We start from the raw sequence: 18,660 nt of genomic DNA, 5'->3' as shown, positions 1-18,660 counted from the left end.
TTAGCAGAGATGAAGTCAGAGAAGGACACCACATTCCTATTCTAATACACACACACTTTCTATGCCACAGAAACCTTTCTAGAGTGCTTGCATAGAACCACTATAGGCTGGCTTCTGCTGCACAGAAAGAGTACAGTGGTACCTCTGGTTATGAACTTAATTCGTTCCGGAGGTCCGTTCTTAACCTGAAACTGTTCTTAACCTGAAGCACCACTTTAGCTAATGGGGCCTCCTGCTGCTGCTGCGCCGCTGCCACACGATTTCTGTTCTCATCCTGAAGCAAAGTTCTTAACCCGAGGTAATATTTCTGGGTTAGTGGAGTCTGTAACCTGAAGCGTCTGTAACCCGAGGTACCACTGTAATCTGAATGTGGGGCTCACTGGTAGACAGGGGACGGAAGAGCCCCATTTGGTTACAGTAAATCCTATATAGTATATATAAGCAAAGTCATTTTCCAAGTTTACCCTTGTGTAACCAAATGTCACCACTCATGCCTAAGGAGGAGGAGGTATCAGCAACTTGGAGGAAAGCACATGAAAAACCTAAAAGGGGACCCTCTCCCCCAAAAGTGTCCAATGACAGAGAGTAAACATGTTCAGTGGCCATGCAATACTGGCTCACTGATGGAACTAGGGAGGGTAATATTCTCAACTGGGGGGAGAATGGAATTAAATGGTGTGCCCTGGAAGAGGGCATGGCTGACTGGCTAACACCCCCCCCCCGCCCCCCAATGATCCATAGTGCAATGTTTTGCTGCGAGTCCCACTTTTCATTCCTTGTTCTCACCATTCCAACTCCATCCCACTGCTGTAGGTGGTACTAAGTGGTATAAAATGTATGTGGTAAGAGCAGTATAAAAATAATAGTGTGCCAAGTTCAACTAAACAAATGCTGGAGCCAGTGCATTGAGTCCAACTAGGGCAATAGGGATTCCCCTCTGCCCCCCTCCCCCATGTGCCCCTGAGCCACCCCAATGCCTTTTCAGCCTATTTGTTTCTCTTTCAGGGGGGTTATGAACAGTTCCTGACAAGGTGCAGTGCATCACCAGATTATAAGTTTTGAAATATTATTTGAACAGGATGGGGCAGAGGAGCCACTATTTACAGAACTGCCTCAGTGGAACACTGGGAATTTAGCTGCCCATTAAACTACAAAGAATTATTAATCTGGTTATGAAAATTTCCCTTTAGATCTCAGCTTTGACATATCGTTTACACAGAGATACGAACAATTTCTTCTTCTAAGGGACGTTTCCTACTCGCATCCCACTGTAAGAGAGTCAATTTAGGGAGATTTGCTGACTGTTAAAAGTCCCTTTTCCACATCAGAGGAAGAAGCAAAGTGCCACTCTCAGCAGTGTGAATCTGGCCAGGATCCAAGGAAGCGAGGGCTGACTTAGATCTCAGTGGGTGGTGACCATTATGCATTTGGGGGAAAGCCGTTCCAACCTGGCAGGAGAACTGGTTGCAGCGTAGAGGGGAAGGGGGGGAATAAAGTACAGCTACTAAAGTCACCTAGTGCCATTAGCCTTCCCTGCTGTGGGTTAGTATATCGAAATTAGGCTCTAAGAAGAGATTGCTGTTCGCAACGAGGATATCAAACAAAGCAAATTGGAGGTAATATGATGCTGTTAACATCAGACGTGCCACATAAAATGCTGGTAAGAAGCAGGGATTATGAAGGACTTCCACTGAGAACAAGCATTTGGTTAAACAATGATACAGCGAAGGCCTTAACCTCATGTCCCCCCACAATGATTTGGCCTTTAGACGAGAGAGAATACAGAGGGAGCATTTTGACAAGCAGCCCTAAGCCAGTGGCAATTAGTCCCATATGAAATGTGAGTCTATGGTAACGCATGCATCCTCCTACAGTAGGAGCGGGGAGGGGGGGGGGATACTTTTTCAAACAAAGGAAAGAAACAGAATATTTTAATTCAAAGGAAGCTAACTTGTAATACCTTGAGTCATATTTTAATTAGGTAGGCTACCTGTGAAGAGACCGGAAATGTAATTCCCTCAGTCCACCGGACTTCCATGAGGCAAATCAGTTATTAATTTAAACCTGAAATTAAAATACAGAAGTAATAAATACGAAGAAAGATGCAGTTAAGAGCTCTTCTTATGCTGCTACAAATCTTGCATTCTGAAAGTCGGCATCAACCAAAATCTTTATGAGAATGCTGCATCTATTATTTGAGTATGGCTATCACAGAAAGTTAAGTCAAAATCCATGTTATAGTCCTGAGGGGACTGAGCATCTCTCCCCACCCAGAAAGATTGGTAAGTAACCACATGTTGTCATGTGATTATACTTTAGTGACTCTTATCTGTTCAAGGGATTCCCATTTTTTGGTGAAGCCACACAAAAGCAGAGTTTTGGAGATGTGATGAATAAAATAATACTTTAGAAGCTTCTGACCTGAAGGCAAGCCAGCTGAAGGCTGGTGATGATGATGCTTTGGATATACAAAGTGCTGACTATGTCCCATTGAGACCAATGAAATAAATTCATTGCAAATAACTCTAGTCCCATGCTTTTCCATTGTGTTTAGTCAAACCAGATTTTAGCTGGATCAGGGCTATACAAGTATCAAGGGTCACTGCTATCCTGCCCCTTCATACTGGTGATGATTAAATATCCCATCTGCATCCCTTTTTACAAGTCCAGAAGCAATACAGATTTACCACTCAATTTACTAGATTTACCATCCAAAACAGTTGATAAAACTGAATACATTTAGTTTTATATTTGTCTCAAAAAAAAAAAAAAATAGTGCCAGCTGAGACTGGTACTCATGAAATTAGAAAGTGACATATCAGAATTCTTGTGCAGTTGATAATCTGATCAGGAGAGGTCCTTCTGAAAATTTACCTGACTTCACTAAGGAGAAGGCAAGTGGATGAATGCAAAAGAATTGTACATGTTGCAAATAGGATACCCAGTACAAGTTATAAAGTGATTTCCTTTATAAAGCAACCATTTCACAATTTACTTCTGCAAAAGCACAAAAAAGAAAAATCAAACACAGTCCACTGAAGATGATTGTGGTGATGATGAGGCAGAGATATTATTTTTATTAGGTTTCAACAAATATGCAGAATGAAGTTTGGAACTTGGAATTAGCATGTGAAACCAGATACAGAGGAAATGTGAATTTCAAAATTGAACGAAAGCAGACTGTAATGAAGATTAGTTACTCCTATGTGCCTCACTTATAAAACTAAACTTATTTCGTGCAGGAGGTTCCGAATGAGACCACTAGCAAAATTCTAATAGCATATTTATATAAGAACCGATATCACTCAGTGGTATGTGAAATATTGGGAAAGGAAGTTTCATGTTTGCTTAGGTTGAAGGGCAGGCTGGAAATGGTCAAATGAATATATAACATGTCTCCTGAATAGAATGGAGAAGATATTCTTAAAGAATTTGATGAGGTGTTTAATGAGCTTGGATACATTATGGATATAATACATCATGTTATATAGATCCAAATGTGCTGCCAAAAATATATGTGCCATTTAAGCCCCATTAGCACTAGGGAACCAAGGAGATGCTGAAATCAACCGGATGATAAAATTAGATGTCACTGAGAAAATTCAGCTATCTCTTTATTCGTCTTCAGGAAGGAGAACGCTAGCATGAACAACACCTTTGACTCTGGGTGTGGGGTGAAGAGGTTATGGGTGTTTTCTTCTGCCTGCAATGGATATTTTCATGTGAGTTGTTCAGTGATGAGAAACTTAACTGCTATAAATTCCATTTTCCTTATTGGAGATCTCACAGCTTTCAAGACTGCTTGACTTTGCATGTAACAAATGGAAAGAAATGCTGGATAGTGATTATGAAACTGTCACGGGTGAGCTTCTGTCTTTGTCTACTATCATTGTCTTCACTCCTATGTTGATCTTGAATAGCAACCAATGCTAATGGGAAATGGGCAAAATGACATGCTTTGGCAATGTCCAGACCAATTTAGTAGTCACTCTGCTCTGAAAGTAGCAGGACACACTCAAAACATATGTGAGACAATTGCTTTAATCAGCCGAGTGTCAAGGAGAAGTGAATTCCATACTGTGGGACCTTCCCAAGGTCTTAATCACCATCCCCTTCACAAAAACAGATGGTATCCGGGAGAAAATGTCAATCAAAGGAAAGTAAGTTTTAGGTTGAATCTGCATATTCAGAACTCTGACTCCCTGCATCAGGAGCTAAAGGTTGTAGACTCATCCCCTTCAAGGACCATACAGAAACAATATCCAGTCAGTGCCTCATCAGCTCCTAAAATAATGAGCAAGGTTGTAATAGCTACAACTAAGTGATGGAGAACAAAAGACTAAAGGGAGGCTGGGATGGAGAGTTGTGTGTAAGAGCAGGCTGGAAGAAGCTGGGGAGAGACATATCCTGCTCTGAGTTGGACCAGGGACCCCATAGGAACTGAATGAGGAAGCAAGATCTTCGGGGTGTTAATTCTGTGACACCATCCATCATATACTCAGGTTGCAGATATGTGTTAATAAAACCATATATCCTAAAGACACCACAGTCATTATCTAACAGTTGCAGCAAGGTCAGACAAGCTAAAGCTCAGACGGAACTCAGGTTTGCAAGAGAGGTTTAAAATACCTGAAAAGTTTTCTTCAACTATGTTTGAAGCAAGAGTAAGAACAAGCAAGTGCTAGGTCCTCTGCGTGGAGATGATGGAGAAATCCTATAGGGTGACAGAGAGAAAACAGAACTGGTCAACACCTACTTTGCCCCTTTCTTCACCAAAAAGGAAAGCAGTGCCCAACCTGATGATAACATAATAAACAATGTAAGGAGGGAGCTGCAGCCCAAGATAGGAAAGGAAAAAGTGACAAGTGGGGTGCTGCAGGGTTCTGTCCTAGGGCCAGTGTAGTTCAACATCTTTATAAATGACTTGGATGAAGGAATTGAGGGGATGATCCTCAAATCTTCTGGTTACACCAAACTGGGAAGGGTAGCTAATGCCACAGAGGACAGAATCAGGATTCAAAATGGCCTTAACAGATTGGAGAACTGGGCCAAAACTAACAAAATGAATTTCAATAGAGACAAATGTAAAGTTCATACCTTTGTAAAGAAACCAGAAGCTTTTTTTATGGATTACAGGAAAAGAAATAAGAAATAAGAAGAAAGGATTGTAAGCAGTTACAGCAGCAAGAATTTTATTGGCCCAGAAATGGAAACAAGAGGAAATACCAATGATACAAGAATGGAGAATGAAACTGACAGACTATGCGGAATTGGACAAACTAACTGGGAAAATTAGATATGTAAGAAACCAAAAATTTACCAAAGACTGGGAAAAGTTTGTAGAGTATCTGAAAAATGTGTGTGATGTGCAAACAACGCTTGTGGGGTTTCAAGAAGCACTGTAAAAATTAAGATGTATTGTCAAAAAGAAATAGAAGAGGGAGGGAAGACAAATGGCAATATAATGAAGGGAATGCGTACTGAAGAATAACTATGGATGATTACCAGAACAGCTGAAGGAAGTCCATAAAGATTTAATTTATTAAAAATTTGGATAAAATTGTATAATTTATTTATTTTTTTAAAAAAGAGACAAATGTAAAGTTATGTACTTAGGTAGGAAGAACCAGTTGCACAAATATAAGATGGGGGACACCTGGCTTGCTTAGTAGTACATATGAAAAGGATCTAGGGATCTTAGTGGACCACAAGCTTAACATGGGTCAATAGTGTGATCAAGCAGCCAAAAAAAAGCTAATGTTATTCTAAATTGCATCAACAAAAGTATAGAATTAATAGACCCACTCTGTTCTGCTTTGGTCAGACCACACCTGGAGTATTGTGTCCAGTTTGGGGTGCCACAATTTAAGAAGTATATTGACAATGAATGTGTACAGAGGAGGCCAACCAATTGATCAAGGGTCTAGAAAGAAAGCTTTATGAGGAATTACTGAGGGTGTTGGGTATGTTTCGCCTGCAAAAGATGAGACAGATAGGAGATATGATAGCCATCTTCAAATACCTAAAGGGCTGTCACAAGAAAGATGGAGCCCGCAAGTTTTCTCCTGATCTGTAGGGCAGGACACTAACCAATGGATTCAAGTTACAAAAGGGGGGGATTCCGACAAAACATCAGGAAGAACCTTCCGATGGTAAGAGCTGTTTGACAGTGGAACAGACTTCCATGAGAAGTGGTGGACTCTCCTTCCTTGGAGGTTTTTAAGCGGAGCTTGGATGGCCATCTGTTATGGATGCTTTAGTTAAAATTCCTTCACTGCAAGGGGTTGGACTAGATGACACTCAGGGTACCTTCCAACTCTACAATTCTATTATTCTATGATCTAATCCAGCCCCTGTTGATGCAGGAAGCCCACTACTACAGCATCACGGAAAGGTGGCCACTAAAAACTTCTAATGAAGGAAGAACCACCACCTTTTCTAACTTCTTCTTGTTGTTGTTGTTCAGTCGTTTAGTCGTGTCCGACTCTTTGTGACCCTATGGACCAGAGTACGCCAGGCACCCCTGTCTTCCACTGCCTCCCACAGTTTGGTCAGACTCATGCTGGCAGCTTCAAGAACACCGTCCAGCCATCTCGTCCTCCGTCATCCCCTTCTCCTTGTGCCCTCCATCTTTCCCAGCATCAGGGTCTTTTCCAGGGAGTCTTCTCTTCTCATGAGGTGGCCAAAGTATTAGAGTCTCAGCTTCAGGATCTGTCCTTCCAGTGAGCACTCAGGGCTGATTTCCTTACTTGAGGTTAGAAAATGAAGTATTTATTGACATTAAAAATGATATCATACACAACATCCCATGCTATCAATAATTCTGTTGCCACAGCCCACCCTGGCTATGACAGCAGTGTACCCACATGCAAAGCAATTGATTAAATGGGGCTTGTGCAATGGGTATAGTCTTCCTGCTTTCTCTGCATCGTATTTAAATAAGGCCTAAGCAAAGGCTGCTCATTTATATGGCCAGCGCTCATGTCTCTTGGCACATTGCACCTTTATGGATCTTCCTTGGAAGATACAATGGCCAAATATTTATGAATGTTCTATTTTCTTTATGTTTTTGTTTAGTTCATTCTAAGAATTAAAAACATAAACATTCTGTTTAAAAATCTGTTCTCTACATCCAAACGACATAGAGCAAAATGCTTTTGGCATTGTTTATACACTGTGCATGTGTGTGTTTGTACGTGTTGCTATCGCCGTATCCATAATATATATTAAAACTCTTTGTTTTACTACCTATAGTAAAATTATAAAATGTGCAGTCCCTGTAATTACATTGCCCTTTGCCGTCTGTCTAAAAAAAGACTGCGTTCAAATTTTTCCCCTGTTTTATTTGCACCCTATTAACAACTGTTACTGGAGCTTTAATTATGCCCCTGTGATTGCAGAGATGCGGCTGACTTGTGTCATTTTCCTCCCAGGGGATGCTTTATAATTACCAGCATCCATCGTGGCTGCCTGTAAGCTGATGCTTTTTTATTACCAGTTCAATAATCACTGCATCCTTGTGAACATCTGCTCTGCAAGCCATGCATCGGAGGTCCCTGTGCCTGTCACTCGATGCTCCCTTGCTGTGGTGACCCTTTTGCCCTCACCTTCAGTTTATATCTAATTTGCCTAGCAGAAGCTCAGTCCAGATTGCCGCACAGGAATGCAATTAATGCTCCACATTTGCAAACAAAGAAAATATATATATATATATATATATATATATATATATATATATATATATGCTACTTTCCTCCTCCTCCTCCTCCTTCTCTCTCTCTCTCTCTCTCTCTCTCTCTCTCTCTCGGTTTTATTATCTTATTGTCAAGCCCCATAATTTGTATTCACAGCAGGATGAATCAATATAAGTCCTGAGGAGAAGATACATTATTTTGTTAGTGTTTTAGGCAGATAATGAAAAGTATGCAGGCTTGACTGGATGGGTGTGTGTGGCTTTTATCTGGAAATACACAGCTGTTTAAAACGAAGCAATGTACACAAATTTATTTTAAAACACATACCTGTAGGTTCCCATAGCATGTGTTCAATAGCCTTCAGGTTGCCTCTGTTATACACAGCCAAGGACATTAACTATTGTTGGGCAATACCAGCAGTGCTGCTCTGCAGAAAGTTTGGGGGCTTTCCAATATTTTCCATTCTAAACCTTCTGCCATGTTCTAGAGTCTAGATTACTGGTCTGAGGCAGCTTCTGCATCTTCCCAGGCATATGTAGAAACATCCTTAGTTAGCATGGTTCAAAGGCTTCACCATGTCACGCAACACTGGGAACAGCTGGACAGCTCAGTTGGTTAGAGCATGGCGCTGATAACACCAAGATCGCAGAGAGAACCTACTGGATCCTGTTCAGCTTAGGCTGCAGAAGAAGAAGAAGAAGAAGAAGAAGAAGAAGAAGAAGAAGAAGAAGAAGAAGAAGAAGAAGAAGAAGAAGAGTTGTTGTTGTTGTTGTTGTTGTTGTTGTTGTTTGGATTTGATATCCAGATTTATCACTACCCGAAGGAGTCTCAAAGCGGCTAATATTCTCCTTTCCCCTCCTCCCCCACAACAAACACTCTGTGAGGTAAGTGGGGCTGAGAGACTTCAAAGAAGTGTGTCTTGATATGGCCTACACATGTACATTTTACCAATGTGCCTAGGTAAAAACTGTATGGTCAATTGCTAAAATAAATGAATAAATCAGGTGGAACAGCCACACAGTTTTGACCTACAAGCATTAGATTGAAATGTTGGTTGTACGTTTGAGCATAAAATCTCATAATACAGTGGTACCTCGGGTTACATACGCTTCAGGTTACATACGCTTCAGATTACAGACTCCGCTAACCCAGAAATAGTGCTTCAGGTTAAGAACTTTGCTTCAGGATGAGGACAGAAATCGTGCTCCGGCGGCGCAGCAGGAGGTCCCATTAACTAAAGTGTGCTTCAGGTTAAGAACAGTTTCAGGTTAAGTACCAATCTCCAGAACAAATTAAGTATTTAACCCAAGGTAACAATTCAACATATTCTAATGATAATTTATACTTCACATGTGAAAACATAAGGGTATTCCTAGAAGTATCTTATCTTATTAGCCACATTTACATCTTAAGTAGTTTTTTTTTTTTTAAAGAATTGCAAATCCATATCCTGTGTTTGGTACAAGCCTTTTTCTGCAACTATAATTAATAAACTATCTATCTTACAAAAAAAGTATCTTGTCTTTGCTTTGCATTCTGAGGTAGCATATCAGCTTGTCCACTGAGGCAAATTCCAATATTCCCACCCACCCATCCATGTTGGTGCTTCTCAGTGGGAGACGGCCTTCTCCCGGCACCGATCCAGAAAGCATAACACAGCATTCACTCTTCCAGACATTCAAGCAAGCAGCAGAGCTTAGTAGAAGGTGAGACTGAGGATATGTACTATCTGGGTGTGGTGATTTATTTACAGGATCGAAATAAAGAACAGAGCCATTATGGCGTGTCTCTTCTCCTCCGTGACAGAACAACAGAACAGAACAAAGGACAAAGAAGACGGAAGTGGTGCACAGTTCCTTCCATTCCCACGCTTCCAAAGAATGGAATGCCAACACACAGAGCATGTGATCTTGTAGTCACACACACACTCTGCAATAAGGGGGAGAGTGAAAATCTTGACACCCCAACCATTTCTTAATGGACCGTGTCGTTGAAAGTTACTTAACTTAAGATGAGCCAGCTGGATCAGGCCAATGGCCCATCTAGTCCAGCATCCTGTTCTCAGGGTGGGCAACTAGATGCATAATAATAATAATAATAATAATAATAATAATAATAATAATAATAATAATAATTTTTTATTTATACCCTGCCCATCTGGCTGGGTTTCCCCAGCCACTCTGGGTGGCTTCCAACAGAACACTAAAATACAATAACCTATTAAACATTAAAAGCTTCCCTAAACAGGGCTGCCTTCAGATGTCTTCTAAAAGTCTGGTAGTTGTTTTTCTCTTTGACATTTGGGAGGGTGTTCCACAGGGCGGGTGCCACTACCCAGAAGGCCCTCTGCCTGGTTCCCTGTAACTTGGCTTCTCGCAGCAAGGGAACTGCCAGAAGGCCCTCAGCACTGGACCTCAGTGTCCGGGCAGAACGATGGGGGTGGAGATGCTCCTTCCGGTATACTGGACCGAGGCCATTTATATGCATGATCTGAGCACAACGGCACTCTCCCTTCCTGTGGTCTCCAATATTTGGAAGAATTACTGCCTTTCTACATTACTGCTATCCTACATTGTTCAAACAGAGATGTATATTTTCAATGGATTTTTTTTAATGGTGGTTATTACATGCTCCTCTCACTAACACTTTGCGTGAAAATGTCAAACGAGGGTGTCAATGGCTATATCCAACTAAGTTAAAGCAGTCCCACTGAGATTAATAGACCTAAATTAGCCATGTCCATTAATTTGAACGGGTCCACTCTGAGAATGGCTAACTTTGGATACAATCCAATATCAAAATTTTTCAGAGATAGCGTTCACTATTAAAGACTGCATTGATTTCAATAAGAAAGAAATTCAAAGTGCTCTTCTGAGCAGTGCTGGACTGACTGGTCAACTGAAACGTTATGGCCATTTGGGTTAAATAAAGCAGATGGGGAGAAAATATAAATTCATTTATTTACTTAGTGGAAGATCCAGTCTGTGAGACATTTGATACTTTTTATAGAGTATTAAATACAGAGTTTTGCCAGCTGGTTACTGTAGTTGAATGGTTTTTCATCTACAGGCACAATCAGGAATACTTACTAAATAGATAATACGTTTTGCTTTTCAGGTTTCATTTTTAACTGCATGATTTTCTTTTAGAAATTGCTAAGCAATCTGCTGCTATTTTCCCTGTACAGCACTTCAGAAATAGTAGTAATTTCTAAAATGAGCATATGACTAACAAGCACTACATGTTAGCCACTGCTTGCCGCTCTATACCAAATAAGAGGGACACATCTTATCAGGCTGGGGGAACTCTCTTATCCCAAATGGATCACTGACTCAATGCTTTTCCCTAGTTGCTACAGATGACTTACAATCCCCCAGGACTCCTAGAAATCCCAGCCACCTGGCCCATTTTCTGAGAAATGGAGCTAATACTTGTGATTGGGATTTCTTTTAAGACTGAAGGAGCCAAGCTCCATGAAGCTGGATTTCTTTTATGAGCCTAGGAGCAGATCTCTAGATGGCTCTTTCATCATACTTCAGAACATGGAACTGCAAACACCACTAGTTCAGGTGACAATAATTTTGCCCCACCTTTACATTGCAGGAAAGAGTATAAGGTATATGGTTTTAGCTCTACCAACTGGAAGTCCAATATTAGTTTGCTACCTTTCCAGGATACAAGTACTGCATTTTTAAAAGAATAGTCCTAAGGAAAAGTAAACTGAAAAGTAAACTAGGCCAAGCAACATAAATGAATTAATGGAACTAGCAACTGTTTTCCAATATATCCTCCTACCATTTTCTTACTATACTTGGAACAGGAGTCTCTGGTATACTCTTCTTTAGGGAAACTTCCTGTTAAATTTATAACAACACAAGCTTCTTTTCTTTCAGTGATGGCATCCAAGTCCCATAATGACTTGTGATATCATTCAAAGCAGCATTCCCCAACCCGGTGCCCTGCAGATGTTCTTAGACTCCAACTTCCATCCGCCCCAGCCAGCATGGCCAATACTTGGGGATAACAACAACAACAACAACAACAACAATAATATCATCATCATCACTATTCAAGGACCCACTTATGTGGAGCCACTTGTACATTGTTGGCTGTGGGGTTTAAAAAAATCTAACCATGCAAAATTACATATATTATACTTATACATATAATACATATAAAAGAGCAATGCCCCATGCTCTGCTATATTTCCACAGCATAATTAAGTATTTTTTAAAAGATATCTGCATTGTTGTATCTCTTAATGTGATTGTTATTTTAGGAAAACTGGTGTGTATGTGTATAATACGCATATAATATTATAAGAATAATAAGCATATAATATGAGAGCGTGGTGAATATTTTTAGCAGAAACAGGTGAGGGAGATTTAAGATGAGAATTAGACAAAATCCATGCAAATTAGCTTGATGTCAAGATTTTTTTTTTTAAAAAAAAAAACCATCCTTATTCAGCCCTTTTACTGAGAACATGTTGAGTTTCTTAAAATGTAATTTTCATATTATCTGATGATAATTACAAAACGAGCAGGTATTATCCATACAGAAATATTACATCCACACAGAAATATTACATCTGAAATACCTTTGCTAAAATCATTTAGATTTGTCTGGTTGTTTTACAAATGCTAGAAAGGGCAGTCACAAAACTATCATACTATATTTATCAGAATGGGGGGGGGGATTTTCCTTTGATTTGTATTAATGCATTAATGTTTATCTTCATATTTACTATCAGCCGAAGGGGCAGGAGGTGGCTGGGCAAAACCAGAAGACCTTAAAGATGACTGAGCTAACAAAATGTGTAATTTCAGCCCTGTTTCTTAGGCAACTTTAATCCTTCTCATAGATTCCAATATTTTCACTATATTTATGACATATATATTATATATGTCATAAAACTCATACTTTGTTTAAGTAGAAATTCACTATATAAATATATGTTTCTAAGCCAGATCTGCTGAAAACATAGATGCCTCCAATATACCATAAGTGTAGCTGGAGATGGACAAATCTTTCAGTTCTAGTTTCTCAGTTTCCAAACCTTAAGTTAAGTTTTCCACTTTTCTGCATCAGTTTACAATGTTTTAACTGCTCATGAAAATTCATCAATTTAGTGTCTATTCCTCTTACCATGCACATTTTTGCAATTTGGTCAAATATAATGCAGTTTTGTGTGTTATTTCCCCTTATATATGCATTGGTATGCATGCTTTCTTCTAATATACTCATTCTGGTACACATTTTTGGCAGCAGAACAGCACTCAGAAATTCAGATAATTTTGTTTCGCTTTGCATATTGCTTCATTAAGTTCAAATTCAGTACGTTTACATGAAAATGCACAGCAATCCACATTTCTCCCCTTCTCCTAAACAGCACACATTTAATCCTAAACCAGAGTTGTGAGCAAATGATCTCTCAAAATTCTCCATTTTATTAGTCCCTATCTGCTGTCTGTAGATCAGCCACAGATTTTCCATTTCAGCCAAACTGGGCTTTTCTTGGTCGCAGATGTTTCTTTCAGATCACAGTGTTAGGTCCATAGGTACTCAAATGCCAAAGCAATTGGTGACAACCAGATCTATAAACCTCTGGAATCAACATGACTTGCTTTCATGGTATGATGCAATAGTTTTTGCGCGGCCCTCCTGTACCACAGCACAGCAAGGTCAACGACTGCTTCCTAGTGTGGGATCCTAATGCTGGTCTGTATTTAGCACATATAGTGCAGCTGATCAGCTGGGATTTCTGATCAAATAGGGCATCATGGACATGCCGTGATAATGCCCAAACGTTTCCTGATATGGATCCACCATGACATATATGAGTTTTAATTCACTTATAAACAAATATCCCCTGTGCCAAGAACATGTCTCCAACAGTGATCAGTCATGACTGAAAATATTTGGATGACAAATACAAAATGGATGTGCATAGACAATAAATATACACAAACGGCTAAACCGGGTTGGATACCGTTTCTGAAAAACCAGTTTATATTAAACACCAAGCTAATATTAATACCAAAGATTCATAATCCAAAAATAAATTTACAAACTTTTTGTGTGTATAGATCGATACCGTGTAATATGATATAAATATAGTCATTTACCTATTTTATCGACTAGAAACCTAGAAATGTGTTCTGTTTATGCCAAATGCACACTCTTGTGAAGAATGTGTAGCTGCTGTGGATTCAACTTGAATCGTTCCTGAAAATGGTTTCGTTCACAGTGATAAAGAGCAGTGCAATTAAGGCTGGCCTTGTAGCACTTATTCCTGCCGTTATAGCATCCAGATTGTATTACTGTAATGCGCTCTGCACGGAGCTACCTTTGTGTTTGATCTGGATGCTGCAGTTAGTATAGAATCCTGCAGCACAATCTCCAACAGGAAACCCTGTCAGCATATAACACCTCTGATCTGAGAGCTGCACTGTGCCAAGTTCAAGATGTTACCTGTAGTATATGAAGCCCTTAATAGCTTGGTTAAGTTTACTTGTGAGATAGTCTTACCACATCTATGCACACCTGAGCACTTTGATCTGCAGAACTGGGCCCATTTCGGGAGCCAAAAATACATATTTTAGTGTGGTTGCACCTACTCTTTGAAACTCCCTGCCTGGTTACACCAGGCAGGTGCCTTTGCTTTCATCATTTTGCTGTCTGCTTAAAGTATTTTAAGTATACCTGAAGGAGCGTCTCCACCCCCATCATTCAGCACAGACACAGTGGTCCAGTTCTGAGGGCCTTCTGGAGGTTCCCTCACTGTGAGAAGTGAGGTTACAGGGAACCAGGTAGAGGGCTTGTCAAGGAAATAAACAACTATCTGACTTTGAGAAAACATCTGAAGGCAGTCCTGTTTAGAGAAGTTTTTAATGTTTGATGTTTCATTGTATTTTTAATATTTTGTTGGAAGCTGCCCAGAGTGGCTGAGAAACCCAACCAGATGAGAGAGGTATAAATTATTATTATTATTATTATTATTATTATTATTATTATTATTATTAGTGTTTTAGGCAAGTCTATCCAGACATGCAGGTGTTAAAGTGTTTTAATCTTTTTTGCTGCTAATTTTAATTACCTCCGTTTTTAATTATGTTTAGCTGCTTTTATTGATAATGTTAATATTTATCATAAACTGCTTAGAGGTTTTATTACAATCAAGCAATATATAAAGAAATATTAGTTCATACCACCTTTTCTGAGCTTGGTCAAGAATTGTCCACTTTGGACTTCCGGAGGCGGCGCGAAGGGTAATGGCTGCCCTTTCCTAACTGGGAAGGGATCTCCGTCCGAAAACGGGTCGTCCGCTACGGCGAAGCGGAGACCCACACCGGAAAACTGCAGGCGGCAGAAGCCTGCAGCCTTGGGACCCGGCGGGCGCCAGAAGCTGCCCCCGAAACGTTGAAGGGACCCCGTAAGGGGCTCTGGATCGCGGAGGAGGCAGCGGCGCTGAGGGTCGTTCCGCAATCGGCGGAGAGAAGCCGCGAAGCCGTTGCCGGTGAGCGCCGACCTTTCTTCCTGGATTTGGCATCTAAAACACAACAACCCGTGAGTAACAGAGACTTTTAATCAATTGGAGACCAATTTGAGACCAAAGAAACTGAATTTGGCGGAAAGCGGAGGACGAAAAGAAAAAGGAAGTCTGTCTTCCGCTGCCATTGAACTTGAACGCAAAGAGCTGGAGGAGTGGAGGCTGTAAGTAACTTTTTTACTGTTTGGATCTGAGCATCTACTGAACTGTATTTAAAGACAGAAAAGGAGTTTAAGCATTGGATTTATGTGTTAGCATGGACTTTGAAACTTTCTTCTGCTGAAGTTACAATTTAAAGAAGGAAACCAGGGCTGGAACTGCCTGGCAACAGTAGCAATCAGCTTGCAGACCCAAGCATTTGGATACATAAACTGGGAAAATTTGAGAGGTTTGGACTTGGTTACTTTATAACATTAACTGAAGTACCAGTAAGCACTGTTCTGAGACATTGTGTTTTTATAACACCAACTCTGCTAAAGATTTAACATTTGAAGGTTTTTGGGACTTTAACTTTTATTTTGTGGTAATCCTTCCTGAAAGACATTTTAGGCTCCCCCTAGAGGTTTTTGGACTTAGCAACAGGGATATTGTTTTACTTTCTATTTCTCGGCCTGCTGGCGAAGTGCTGCACCTGGGCCGTCTCTTTCTCATGGGAACAACTCAGCTTGACCTTGACTATTAGATAAGTTTGGAATGAGTGGCGCAAAGAAAAAAGAGACCAAGGAAAAAGAGCAAAAAGAACAAAGACCAAGAACGAGACAAACAACTCTAGCCTCAACTTTACAGCAACGTAGATCGTCTGTGCCTCTTTCGCACTCTGAGGAAGAAGCTGCCTCCTTGCCACAGGCAGGGGGTGGAGAGACAGAGGATTTACAACTGGAGGATATGGCCTCAGGATCAGCTTCTTCTATTTTAGAAAAAATCTATGAAAAATTGGAATCTCTGGACAAGAGAGTGGAATCTTTGGACAAAAAGGCTGATGAGCAAACTGCGAAAATAGACCAGAACACAGAATGCCTAAATAGAATAACTGGGCAAGTGGCACAGAACACCCAATCGATTGCAAAGCTGGAGGAGGCTTCAGGGGAAAACAGGAAATTGGTTGAAGACACTAGCCAAAGACTTGGACAGTTGGAAAAAGAGGTAAGACCACTCAACAAACAAGTAGGTGAACACCAGACCTACCTTTCGATGATTGAACTGAAAAATAGGGAGACCAATTTAAGGATAAGATCTGTACCCGAGGTGGAAGAAGATAAACTGGCTGAGTTCCTGACTAAAATATTTTCCGTGCAGTGGAAACTTGAAGAAAAAGATTTCAAAATTACATCAGCCTTCAGGCTGGGAAGATTGACAAGAAAAGACAAGCCCAGAGATTGCCTGATTACAGTGAGATCAAAGGAGGAAAGGGATAGAATCTTGGGCCTACACTACAAAAACCCACTGGACATTTTGGACAAAAGAATCGAATTTTATAAGGATATCCCTAGACAGCTTCTGGATTTGAGATCAGAATATTTGGAACTAGCAAAACTATTGAGGAGCAACTCAATTATCTTTAGGTGGGAATTTCCCCAAGGATTATCGTTTACTTTTAGAGGGAGGAAGATCAAAATCAGAACATTGGAAGACAGAGACAAATTTTTGAACCAGTACGGAGAAGACCTTCATAAAGGACTTGGATCATTGCCGGAGCCTGGAGCACCAAGGGAACCGGCACCCTCGGAGGACAAAGTACCACCCCCTGAAAAATAACCAGATTTCTACAGGATGTCTCTCCAACTTCTGAGCTGGAACATAAATGGCTGCAACATTCCCGAGAAAAGGAAGAAAATCTTTCATATATTAAAAAAGGAACAATTGGACATTATTTGCTTGCAAGAAACACACGTGACTAGGCTCCATAGAAAAGTTTTGGTAAACAAAAGACTCGGCCAGGAATTTATATCTTCAGACAAAGTAAAGAAGAGAGGGGTGGTGATATATGCAAAGGAGAGCCTTTCACCTAAATTATTATTCAAAGATGAACATGGCAGAATTTTGGCAGTTGAAATACAATATCAAGGAGAAAAAATTATGTTATTAGGAATTTATGCACCAAATGAAGGGAAATCGGAATTTTATAAGAAGTTGCACGAGAGCATGCTGGAACATCTGGACTTTGATAACATCATTATGATGGGAGATATGAATGGGATTGTATCAACTAACATGGATAAGTCGCAAGGTCAAAAGGTTACCAAGGATGGCAGACTACCAAAGACCTTTTTTGAAATGACAGACAATATGGACTGGATTGACATTTGGAGAATGAGAAACCCCTTGGGAAAAGAAGGAACATTCTTCTCTGAAGCCCATCTGACTTGGACAAGAATTGACCAAATATGGATCACTAGAGGTCTGGCACCTAAGGTCAGAAAAGTGGAAATCTGCCCAAAGACCTGCTCCGACCATAACGCTTTGAAAATGGACTTGACATTGTTACCAACCGGCTCCTTTCGATGGAAGATGAATGACAACTTATTCAGAGATCAGGAGATTATTAAAAAGGCCCAAAAAGTATTGAAAGATTATTTTGAGATAAATCTGAATACAACGGTGGAAAAAAGAATAATTTGGGACGCAAGTAAAGCTGTGATGAGAGGGTTCTTAATACAACAGAATGCTATTAAGAAAAGGAAACAAAATGAAAAGAAAGACAAGATCCTGGAAAAAATAAAAGAATTAGAAAGGAAGTTAAGAGTAAATCCGAAATCGCAGCCGATCTTGAGAGAAATTAAACTTCACCAGGCACAATATTCTAAATTGATAAATCAGGAAATAGAATGGAAGATTAAGTTAATGAAACAAAAAACATTTGAATCGGCAAATAAATGTGGGAAACTGCTGGCTTGGCAGTTGAAGAAGAGACAAAAGTTGAACATAGTAAGAAATCTAGAAATTGAAGGAAGAAATATGCAGAACCCTGTGGAAATTAGAAAATCCTTCCAGAAATATTTCAAGAAACTATATACCCAAGGGCCGCAAAATGAAGTTGAGATTGAACAATTTTTGAAAAAACATAGTCTTAAAAAATTTACACAAGAAAATAGACTACTCCTGAATAGTCAAATAACACGACAAGAAATTGAACATGCCATTCAGAACATGAAGCTGGGCAAATCTCCAGGACCAGACGGTCTGACCTCCAAGTATTATAAGACAATGAGTGACTATCTGATTCAACCTTTGATGGAGGTCAGCAATGAAATTTTGGAGGGAAAGAAGGCGCCGGAATCGTGGAAGGAAGCTTTTATCACGCTGATACCAAAATCAGAAACTGAAAAGACACAACTGAAGAACTACCGCCCCATCTCCCTTTTAAATGTGGATTACAAAATATTTGCTGATGTTTTAGCAAGCAGACTTAAAAGA

At 40.0% G+C, this 18,660-nt stretch overlaps 1 long non-coding RNA gene across 1 annotated transcript in view; it reads right to left on the bottom strand.

The window, feature by feature from the left end:
- Positions 1-8,349, bottom strand: part of LOC309356570 — a 70,526-nt gene extending 62,177 nt beyond the window's left edge. The window contains exons 1-2 of the long non-coding RNA XR_014162849.1: positions 8,022-8,349; positions 1,991-2,064 (exon numbers count right to left, since the gene is read on the bottom strand). This is a non-coding gene — a long non-coding RNA (uncharacterized lncRNA). The remainder of the gene's footprint in view (positions 1-1,990; positions 2,065-8,021) is intronic.
- Between the last annotated feature and the right edge of the window lie 10,311 nt (positions 8,350-18,660).

This window comes from Podarcis melisellensis (genome assembly GCF_964234715.1).
Source record: "Podarcis melisellensis genome assembly, chromosome: 1".
In the NCBI taxonomy this organism is placed as follows: Eukaryota; Metazoa; Chordata; class Lepidosauria; order Squamata; family Lacertidae; genus Podarcis; species Podarcis melisellensis.
The sequence above is the reverse complement of the archived record's forward strand: the minus strand, read 5'-3'. Positions and strand labels throughout refer to the sequence as shown.